Below are 11,936 nucleotides of genomic sequence, written 5' to 3'. Positions count from 1 at the left end.
TTTACATGCCGACGAGACTTCCATATGGATATCCGGCTCCCAGCATCGTCACCTCGCACAGCTAGGTCAGAGAGCTGTAAATGTAATTCAGGGCCGTCCGATTTCTTGGCATTACCTAAGACCCCAAGCTACACTGTCGCCATACTGTTGATCACGTTGTGGCCTCATCGTCTCATAGGCTTCGTACGCTCAAGCGAGTCGCTGGCAAATGCTGGGGCAACCACCTGACGTGGATGCTACGGCTACGCACAGCTTTGGTTACTATTCAAATAGTTCCGCACTCAATGGAGCTGTCAGCACCACGGTTGATGATATTTCTATGGTCCGTTTGGTGTGGTGTAGAATGTAAAATACGGGTAGCTTTGAGAAATGTTTCGCAGAGTCAATGTGCTCGTACAGAAAAGGCCAGCTTATATACTTGAGAATGTTTTTTTCCGAGCTGTGTATTAAGGTCTCGTGCAATTCCCCCAAAAATATTGAGGGTAAGGTGCATTAAAACTGAACGGAAATGCAAATGATGGCCCTCCGCAATGCTCAGATCGAATTCGTGGAAATACTTAGAGAGTAATTTTGAACGAGTTTTTCCCGCTTTCTTCTTGGTGTTTCCCTTATTCCTCAGCCACATAAAGGTTTGAAGTGAGCCCACAAGGTTATATTTTGCAGAATGCCCATAACCCACGATCATAATTGGGGGCCCCGGTTTAGCAATTACCGGTGCCCAGACACGTTATTGAAGGAAGTTAAGATATAACTTGAGTGTGAAGAAGTCATTAAAGTTGGGTCCTTATAAACAACCTCAAATAGGAAAATTTGAAACAGTCACGTTGGAGAATTAGTTTATCCTTTCTGGAACCAACGCTTGCGAGGAAATTGCGAACAGTGAGAACAGAATAAAGAAAGAACAGCAAACAGGTGACATTGAATAGAAACACAACATAGACAAAGCACGACGTGCAGATCACAGGCACAGCCAGTTTCTCATTTCGCAGAATGGCTACATGCAATCAAGCCCATTAAATGCATACAGCCTTCCCCTATTGAAACAGATAATCAATGATAAATCGATGCTGGTACATTTTATCCCATTTCACTCGCTAAAGAAAGCAGCGAGCACGCGACAAAAACCGGTTTTATAGCGCTGCTCTCTCGGTGTAGCAAATCACGTGAGTTTCAGCCGAGGCCTCCGTCAACGAAGCTTTCGATCGCAGGTTTTCCGATTCTTGCATCCTCATTGGCAGCACTTGTCGGTACTGAATTTCCTCGTGCTGTAGCATCTTGATTAGTTGGAATGGCCATGATACCTAGACAGATAATAGACAAATATGCAAATTCGTTACACTGATTTTCATTGGGAATACCGCGTTCACAAGATCGAAATAGCCATGATGACAAGCATACGGAACATTCCGCCTTCACGTTGCATTCGCTGAAAGGAAAACGCATCCCTTGGTACGGAATTCGTCAAACATAAATATGATGCCAATATAACATGTTATATTTTCAAACAAATACGTGCTAACGTCTTGGAAACCACATCCTATAAAGTGGAGATGACAGTTTATACCACCCTATGTGACTTCTTTCAAGGCGTCTCTAATAATTCAATTTTTACCTGTACAGAGTACTTCATTTCGAAAATTTAACAACGCTAGAAACAGTTTCTATTCCGATAGATAGGTTAATTTGACACAGCGGGAAATAAACCTGCAAATAAGCGAACGTGTTTTAACTAATATTGCGAAGTTTTTTACATAGGCAATATTGTAGGATACCGTAACTTTTCACTGAACTTTTTTTTTTTGCGCATGTTACCACAAATTTCACTTCCTGGTACGGTGCGCATTTTTTGCATAAAAGATGCTTCTTTATCTTACGTCATTATAGGGGGATGCGAAACAAACGCAGAAACTTCCATTAGGCATGGAGGTAAATTCAATATATACAGATGTTGTGGTCCGAATGAATATTACAATATCGGCGTCTGTATAGAGGTAGTTTGGACTCACCGTAGGCGAACATGGCACACATGAGCAGAAACGCTGTCATGCGTCCGGCCATAACAACCGGATATTCCAATACGCTGATCGCCTTGATGCAGAGAAACACCGGCTCTGGTGAAAAAATGATATAAAGATGTTATTTCAAAGTACGCTTATTCTGTAATTATGCCTAATTAGGTCGTACAGTTCGCAATGGAAAATGCACTGTTAGTTTCTGGACCCCCTATGATTCGAATTGATATGCATACGCGACGCTATAGTTGTTAGCCGAAATAAGCACTTGAATGTTTTTGTGTAACTTATCAGCCCACCGCTGCAATTTCGGCTACGTGATTCAGCGTCATAGATGCCGCCATAGTTTCAGGGCCATGGACTTTGATCTACGCGGAACCTTTGCTCAGTGTCATGCTTGAATTTTCTCTTCCTTAGACAAAGGGCATGTTCTTCTATGACTGACAGGGATAAATTATTGAGCGTAATTACTTTTTGAGAGTCATTCTTCAGCATATATAGTGTACAAAGTACGCGTTGTAAATTGCCATTACGTATCTGTAGTACTTACTATCGTTTTCTGGTGGTGTTTTCAAGTGGTTGGCTATGCGCAGCACTTCCATTGCCCTTAAGGTACGCTTGTGATACTACGTAATGTCTTGAACGGCGTAATGTTACGTCATTCGCAAAAGTTAAAATTTTGGCGTTATTGCTGAACACAGTGAAAACCCAAAATCCTCAAGTGCTATTTATGGAGTATCACTTTACTGCACGTAAGAGGATCTGTAAACGCTCCCCGACAGTGATTAGTACGTGTCATGATGGATGAAAAGCCAATATCGATTATACCTGTTGCTTCAGCGTCGAGCCGAAATGCATTTAATGTTTGTGGGCATGCGATATGTGTTATCAGCGAAAAAATATTTTTGAGAAGAGAACCAATCTGATGAGCACTTACCAAATGCCCCACTGTGTCTGGAATGTTCAAAGATATTCTGGATTCCGCTATTCTGTACCTGCGTTTTATATTTTGTAACCACACCTAAGGGTAATTGTTCGGAAATGTGCACTGCTTATGTGGTGTCACATAACTCGAAAACGAACACCGTAAAATTTATGTCCCATTTCATGTAAAAATAGACAGGACAGAAAAAGAATTGTTTCATAAACATAACAAATCTTACTAGGTGAAACGACCTTTCTGGCTATTTTCAACGATGGTGCTTGGTGACATGAAATTAGGACAACAACCCTAGTTCAATAAAGCCGTAATGTTCCTGACTCAGAAAATTGTTTTCATTCTCCACGAATAAAACTTCGATTGGGGTTCCCATTGACATATGGGATGAGCGATATTAGCTATTGCTATGATTAAAAAGATTTGGAACAGGACATCGCACTTATAGAGAACGACCAATGTAAAAATACAAATAAATAGATAAGCATTTACGTGTTTTCGGAGTTTGAGGCTCCGGAAATGAAACCATCAACCCTGCTGTTAACAATGCATGCATTTTACAGCTTAGGTAGCCCGCCTCCTATATGAATCAAAATTACAGTGATGTACCTCCCCCCAATGCCACCTCCATTGCAGGTGCGCAATCCTTTAGTGGAATTGCTCGCCACGCTTGTTCCGTGCTATCACTAGGGGACGAATAAACGCACTGTTTACGGTCACTGGCACAATTTACATAGCAGCCCGGAACACAACGTTGGCCACAGTTGCTGTAACGTGCAGTCGTTTCAACGCTCTAGGCATATTGCACCGAAATTTAGCTTGAACCGCACATTCTATGCTAAAGCCACCACGCCACAACATTAACGCGCATACGGACACAAAGAAAACCAAGAAACTCCTGCGCGAAATGAAAATACCTGAATCAAATAGCAGCCGCTTGGTGCGCTGTCCGTGTGAATCCAGCGCTATTGCCTTTGCGCAAAGCAAGAGTTCGCGATCGGGTGCGGGCTTGCCCATTCAAGCACGCCGAGAGCAACTCTGGAGTCGGGAAATTGGCGTGACGTTGTACGCGGAAAAAGAAGGGTATGGATACGCCTTAAGAGTTTCGAGAGGGTGTTTGATGAAGCCAGCGGCCTCGGCTCTCCCATGCACTTTAACTCGCACTAAGAGCACCCGAGCAGGCGGCCACTGTGTTATAGAAGCTCGAATTTCTTGTTGACAACACGGCAGCAACGTCGGTTGAAACACGCCGAAAGTGTGCATATGATTGCTGTCGCGATAAAAAAAACAGCCATCATTAAGCCTTTTCATCTGTGATTATTGTTTGCCAATAACGTCTACTAAGCAACGTGGCCAAATGAATTCATATATTACTGCGACATAAACACGACGCGACCAGTTCAGAGAAAGTTAGCCTTTTTAATTTCAAGCTAGTTGGTGACCTTGCATACTGAAAAGATCTTGCGGCAAGAACAACACACACAAGAAAGACCACGACAAGACGGGCGCTACTTCAACTGTTTAATGAGGTTGAAAGCACTCGACAGATCTTGCGTGCTAAAAAGATTTGGCGCCAAAAACAACATACACAAGAAAGACCCACAGGCGCTACTTCATTGCCGCTACCTTCGCTACCCTATAAACTGTTGAAGTAGCGCCCGTGGTGTCGTCGTCTGTGTGGTGTGTGTTGTTTTTGGCGCAAGAACTTTTTAATATGAAGGACAGTATGGCAACACTGGAAAGCGTGAAACGAGCGCTTTCGCGCTATTAAGCAGAGGGTCCCGACGCTCAAACCAGGAAGGCGCGTCTAAGAGCTGCGCTCTGAATAGCTTGCCATCCAGTTCACGAAGCATTGGGCTGCTGGGCTATGAAACCACGTTTGAAGCCCGCCATCGGACAAATGTCTGTATTATGAAGTCTGAGGAACACGAGGAACGAGGAACGTACGAGGAACACCGATGAACGATCCTGCGGGTACTCCGAGCAATCTTTAGATAACAAACCGCATAATGCTATGAAAATGACGTTGAAGCCTTTTACGAAGGATTGGTCGAGCATCGGTATCAATGCAATAGGATTCCTTGCTCGAATTCTAGCAACAATGTTCTTGTAATATTTCGTTCAATTGCAATGCCGAGGTATTCACACGATATCTTAGAGATATAGATAGAGTGCGTGAGTATGAGAGTACGTTTTACTCTGAATTAGTAAAAAAGCATGAAAATCCCGTCGTAAATACGAAAATGACATAAATAATTTATCGATCTAATTCTACTCCACATGTTACATGGGGCATGTTGTGACATAGTGGGATATACCAGGTGTCAGTGGACTCAGTACATTCATAGAGGAGGGCAGCTTCCTGCGTAGTGGTTGTCGTTTAATAGCAACGGAAGTGCTTAACGGCACCATTTATAGTTGTTTTGGTGTGTCAAACTGCAACAGCGGGAAATTGAGTTTGTATCAGCAGGAAATGGAAGGTCGTATTTTTATTCGTTCCGGTGAACATATGTGTTATTCTTTCGTTCATCATCGTAGAACATTTCTGCTATTAAGTTGCACGAAAGCATGCTTTCACACTTTGTGCGTTATTTCATTTTTTCCTCAGTAAATGACTCCGAGCGGAGCACATTCTTTCAGCTACAGAAGTTCCGCGACGTTTCTGAAAAAGATAGGGTGATTCGCGCCAATATCTTTACGGATATAATTCCGAGGAGGCGGCTGTGAAACGAATGTTAACAACAATGTCGTAGGAACTTTCGGCATATGAAGCATCTGCTTTCTTGGGTAACGTCTTTGATGGTGCTGTGTGGTATACCTCTCTTAGTTATTTTTCTGAACCTAATATGCGCAGTCTCCTTTATCTGGCCAGAAATATATTTGCCGCATGAGCACTTCACAGCTAGAAAGATTAGCGCGCACGAGAGTGGAACGCCAGATCATGGAAAGTCTCGGCATCCGTTACACACGCATAATGAGCCCAGAAAGTCGCCGTTCCGGACGCGATCAGACAAACGGTAAGAGTCGACTCCATTCCACGGCACGTTCACCACGAACACAACAGGGGAAGAAGAATGGCCAGTGCCAGAACCCTCCTACACATCTACGGAGACGAAGCGGGGACACGGTTCCTTACCGCCGCGGAATACACGGAACGCGCGGTATTCGTTGTTGCGGTGGTTGATTCGAGTGGTAAATACGCATAACCGCAAGTGTAGCGTGCGAGCGCGCAGAAGATGTGGAGGAAGCAGCGGTGGCGCTCGCCCTCACGGATCCGATGTGCACCACGGTTCTCTGCGACTCGCCACAAGCGGTCAGAAACTTCGCCAAAGGATGGATCTCACGGAGAGGGGCCCCAGTCCTGAGCAATCCACAAGTCCATGGGAGACAGATTTTCAAACCAGAATCCAGTGGTTCCCGGCACACATGGGAGAAGTATTGAAGACATATCGCAACCGAAACGAGTCAGCGCACGCCAAGGCGCGTGAGCTCGCGAACCGCGCCGGCGATCGTCCGTGGGACAGCACCAAAGACTGCTTGACCAGCTACAACGAAATTACCAAGGCCCTCTGCCTGGCTCGCCGAACCTTCCCTTCGCCCAGCGACAAGCTGGACAGGGCGAAGGCTGTGGCCCTGAGACAACTGCAGACGCTCACGTATCCTAACCCGGAGCAATACCACAAGCTGTACCCCGGCACAAACCCGACAGATATATGCAAGGTGTGCCACACTGCTATATCCACTTAACTCACATGCTCTGGGATTGTAACGAAAACCCACCTGGTGCTAACCCCGGAACCCTTGCGCCGCGGTGGGCCGCTGCCTCCCGCAGCTTAAGCCTCGGTGACCAACTCTTGGCCGCCATGCAGATCCCGTGAGGCGGCGGCGAGGCAACACCTCGACGTCCCCACGTGGGGGATCTGAGGCCCCGTCGGCGAAAGCTCTGCAGGACTACAACTAAAGGTGTTACCAAAACCTTTCTTCTCAATCCTCCCTTTACTAGGTGTAAAAATCTGAACTTGCAATTAATGCACCATTTAGGCAAAGACACATGCTAGGAAAGAACTGCATCTGCAAACACTGCTGTCGTAGAAAAGTGACACATGAATTCGGTAGCACGTGGTGACCGCATAATCCGCGGTTCCTCTGCTCTGTTTATACGATCGTGGCCACGGTGCGTGTCCTATTGTGATAATTAATCAAGATTTGGGCAGACAGAAGGAATAACAAACTGTGGTATAAAAGTTATAAACAGGAGTAGGGTGTCTCAAAAGGATGGCCAACGTCTCGGTACGCGTAGCTATCTTTGTCAAAGGTGGCTTCGTCATCCTCAGCATTTTAGATTCAGCGCGTTATTAGAGTGACGTCACGTGTTGTTGTTGTCGGTGGCGGCTGGTTGTAAAGGGCGAGACTGCAATGAAAGTGGGCATTGTCCCCTGACGTCTGTAAGCGTGGTTGCTAACACGAGGGCACAAAGGCGGAAGAATGGGGAGGTGGGGAGCAAAAAATGAAAGGAGAAAGAAAAGACAGACGAAGAGAGAAACAAAGAGAACAAGAAAAGGAAAGGAAGGGCATCAGACGTTGCTCACGGGTGTAGTTCCTGGCATGCCTTTCCGGCTTTAGACGACCCGGTCAGCCGGTCAGTGCGTAAGTACTAAAAGACTCAAAAAGAGATCAATTTACCTGATGACATGATTTGCCTAGCAGCAGTGTGTCGGGTAATGTTGAACAAATTAAGAATGCGAGAAAGAGTCTGGGGTGTAAATCATGGTGTCGCTTGAAGGCAGCGGTTCGGACTTTCAAGGGACGTTAGCCCCAGTAGCTAACTAAGGCGTGGTCATTGCGGCACACAGAAGTAGCGACAGCCTGTGTGGCTAAGGCGCCGAAAAAGGTGTCCTGGCAGCTGGGACATTGGAATGTGTTGTTCAGGGTGTTTAAAAAAGCGAAATAAACAACAGATAAAAAAACAATAAAGGGGGGACCAAAACCGGAATAACAAATAGGAGTGTGAAATGAGTAAGAGCGGGCAGGTGCAGTTGTATATGGGAAATTAGGTCGTACAATTGATATATGCGTAAAAACGTGAAAGAGTAATATACATTGAGTGGTAGGCAAGGAAAAATTGGAAATTGATGAAAAGTTGTCAAGCGAACAGGAGGTTACGCACAAAGAACAACATGGCCACCCGAACACTGTCTTTATTCCCCGTCATCTTATCCTTTCAGCTACAGTCATTCTGTTACCGTTACGTATATCTCTTCCCACCAAAAGAACGCGCCGAAGAAGCAACATGAAAGGAAGCAAGAAGATAAATAAACATATGAGAAGGTGCACTTAGTACATTGTCTTGGCTTTGAACTCATTAATATTTCCGAGACATGGACGGCAGTCCGGTGACGTCCGGCATAGCTCAGATTGTCAAGGCTACATATGCCCCGATGAAGGGGGTTGTAGACACATGGCACCATGACCACACAGATACGGCAATCTGTAGATACGAGATGTATCATGCTCGAAGGTTCGGTGGACCGAGTGGTGCAAGCGACGTCTCTGTTGGCCAGGCATGCTGGGAAAGAGCCCGTGTCCGTGTCATCGTTGTGCACAACGTTGTCGCAGAAATCGTTGGGGTGGCAGCAGCTCCGACAAGCGGTGCTGAAGGGATTTCGGCGACGTGTTGCAGCTGAGGCTTCTGCGGCGCTCTCCTACATTGCCTGATGTGGCATGGCTCCTGGAATAGGCCTGTTACCTGTTTGGCATTTTTGTGCCGTCAGCAGCGGGAAACTGACAGACTACTTGCTTTCGTGTGTCTTGACTGATGGCAAGGTGAATCCGGCAGGTTCCTCAGAAGCCGCTTCTAAGGTTCCCATCCAAGTATCATCGTGCTGAGAAGATACCTCGGTTACTTGGCAACATGTGATTTTTGGTGCCCTCTATGCTACCTCAAGGTCAGCAGTTTGTTAGGGCCTAGTGCACGCGAAAGGGAGCATGAAATATGCATAGCAGCTTGAACTCCAAGTGTTGGCTTTTTACTGCTGCTGCTGCAGATCAATACTCCAGGTCGCGCTGGGAACCTTTGGAGTGGGTGGTTTGATTGCGATGTTATACGGATACGGATAAGAAGAAGTTTCTTAAAAGGACCCTGACAAGCACCGCCCCTTACGGCGACACCACGGGCCGCTCCCACGTGGGGACAATTAGGACTAACCTAACCACCGCATCACAGGCTCTCTTGACAGCCCAAAGCTGATGATTGTATTTCGAGTTTGTGATTTTTGATGGCCGTGTTCCACCTCTGTTTAGTGAAGTCCTTGTCCTATCGTAACGAGGAACGCCGCCAGAGCATGTGATCTATGGTACATGTTCCCGGGGAGCTAGGAAATGGTGAACTAAACACGTCCGGGAATAAACAGTGCATGAAGGCGAGACTACGATAATAGCTTGTCAGAGGCATCCTATGGGTTATAGCTTGAGGTGTGGTGAGCTTTTTATGTGGTCGAGGAAAAATTCTTCTCTGCAGATATAAATGTTTTGTGAATTCAATAACTGTGAATATAGTGCCCCAGAACTGTAGGACATTGGAGTGTGACAAAAGCTCCTCCTTACAAGCCAAGAGGTAGTACGCTTACCTGGGAGTGGGCAATATCATTGAGATTGCTGAGCAAGTCCAGATTTAAGCCCAAGTGTCCCGGAAACCAAGTAATTGTATGTGGAGTGATTGCCCTGTTCCTCAGAATAATATGGGCCATTTCGCGATGGAGGCCGAGACGAGAGCCCTGACTGTTGAGCTACAGTCTTTATATTTGCGTTGTGTAGTGGTCAAAAACAGCAAAAGCAACAGTTACCTGCTCCGCTTTAGAAGTGGTCCCAGCCACCGATGCTGCTGAAACAGCATGGCCTCCGTGATCTATTCCCACTATAGCAAAGTGAGACAAGCGGCCGTATTATACATATACAAAGCAGAGTGTTCTGGATTCGTCCTTGGCCTTCTTCAGGAGCGCAATCGCCCTAGCCCAACCACCTCCACCATATTGCTGCGGGTGTACATTGCCAGGCATTCGCTTAACGCAAATGCTTTCACTCTGCTCGTCAGTGATTCGATCTCTTCTCTCTTCAGCAAGTACTCTCCCCCCCCTCAACAAAGAGCAGCACAGCTCAGCCAGTTGGGTGGATTCCTTCGCCACGATAATCTCCTCGAATTCGTTGGCAACTCCCAGTTCATACTGGCGTCCTGTACTGGCTGTCATGGGGATGCCGAGTGCCGTTTTGATGCTTTTACTAATGGCGATCTTTTACTTCTTTTTCTCAGAAGTGCGCCAATTGTGCATAGCTCCTACATCAATGATGTGACTTATAAGCAGGGGGTGCAAAAGCCTAGGCAGATTGTATTCCTTTAAGCCTACCATTCTGTTAGAGACACCGTTCATTGACCTAATTACATATTCCGTTTTCCTGTTGATTCCAGTCAATGTTAGGTTGTTGGACCCGTTGGATTGAATGACCACGCCTAGTACACGGATAGAGCCGACTTTAGGAATGAGGGATAAATCACGTGTAACTAGATTGATATTGCTACGCTAAAGCTACAGACTGAACGGAGGAAAAAGACACCGTAGGGCGCTTGTCCTTGCAGCGGCTGGCTGTCGGCGTGAACCCATATCATCAATTCATATTTAAATAAACGCACCCCGTCGTATCAGCTTTGGTGGAGTTTCGGGTGAAACTATGGCACCCCCGAAGGACGACGACGAACAACCCGCAGAAGCGCAATCCGTGGAGCTTCGCAGACGTCACCGAATTGTCGGTCTGCCACCATAGATGGCTTCCCACGTCGCAACCCCCCCAGGGGCGTCTGCGTCAGCAGGCGTTTGGTGTGTTGCGGCGCCACGTACCCGAGCACACGAGGGTTGGACCCTCCCGCGTAAAGCCGTGCGCGGCTTAGCCGTGTCCGGGGAAAGGGGGATCCTGGGAGTTCAACTGAGGTCGGGTGTTTGGACCTTTACTGCGCCCCAGGAGAGGCAACACACCTCTTTGGCCTCTGCTTCACGTAGATGGCCCCCCCGGACTGACCCACCCGGGGGAAATCGGTAGTCGCCTCTCCCTGTCTCTCTCTCCCCAAACCTTCGTCTTCATCTCTTACTTTTTGATCTTTCCTGTCTTCTTCTCTCTTCCATTTATTTCCTTTCTCCACGGCGGCTATTGTTCACCTTGTGTATGTTCCCTCCCTTGGGTATAATATTGTCACAGTCGGTCATGTGGGAAAAGGAGGACGATGATGGTGGCCTTGAAGACGACGAAGAAGTGTGTTGCATTATCGCTGCGCTACGCTTGCTGGCTCAGCCATTAAAAGTCATCTGTATATAGATGCACGCTTCTTCCTTTCCGAAACATCTTTGGTGGACGTGCGGCGTAATCACTTGCGCAAGACAGTTCCGCAGCGGACGTAACCTGGCCGCCATGTCTTCCGAAGGAGGTAGTTCAACCACGGCCCCGTCGTCGCCGCCGACGGTCATCCTGGCCCAGCCTCGCGACCCCGGCATGTCTTCCGGGATCGACAACGTTGACATCGATGACTGGTTGCAGAATTACAAACGGGTCAGCGCACACAACAGGTGGGATAACACGCTTATGCTGGCCAATATAATATTCTACCTCAAGAAAACGGCACTGGTCTGGTTCGAAACACACGAAGAAGAAATTACGTGTTGGGACTAGTGCAAACAGAAGCTTAGAGATTTGTTCGGCGACCACGTCGGCCGCCAACGTGCTGCGAAAAAGGACCTTGGGACCCGTGTACAGACGTCCACTGAATCTTACGTGGCATATATCCAGGACGTCCTCGCCCTTTGCCGCAAAGTGGATAACAATATGGCAGAGGCAGACAAGGTCAGCCAAGTTTTAAAAAGCATGGCAGACGACGCGTTTAACCTGATTGTTTACAAGAACGTAAAAACTGTCAATCAAACCATTAACAAATGTCGCCGCTTTGA

The 11,936-nt window shown here is 46.9% G+C and overlaps 1 long non-coding RNA gene across 2 annotated transcripts; it reads right to left on the bottom strand.

Moving 5' to 3' along the window:
* Positions 1 to 1,050: 1,050 nt before the first annotated feature.
* Positions 1,051 to 3,945, bottom strand: LOC129382954 (uncharacterized). 2 transcript variants are annotated; one of them, XR_008610922.2, is made up of 3 exons: positions 2,950 to 3,945; positions 2,007 to 2,111; positions 1,051 to 1,301 (listed from the first exon to the last, which is right to left on the bottom strand). It is a non-coding gene; the product is annotated as an uncharacterized lncRNA (long non-coding RNA). The 2 variants fall into 2 exon arrangements; XR_008610921.2 differs by lacking the exon at positions 2,950 to 3,945 and having other exon boundaries at positions 2,007 to 2,943.
* Between the last annotated feature and the right edge of the window lie 7,991 nt (positions 3,946 to 11,936).

This window comes from Dermacentor andersoni, chromosome 3 (assembly GCF_023375885.2).
Source record: "Dermacentor andersoni chromosome 3, qqDerAnde1_hic_scaffold, whole genome shotgun sequence".
Classification (NCBI taxonomy): domain Eukaryota; kingdom Metazoa; phylum Arthropoda; class Arachnida; order Ixodida; family Ixodidae; genus Dermacentor; species Dermacentor andersoni.
This window is presented reverse-complemented; position numbering and strand designations above follow the sequence as displayed.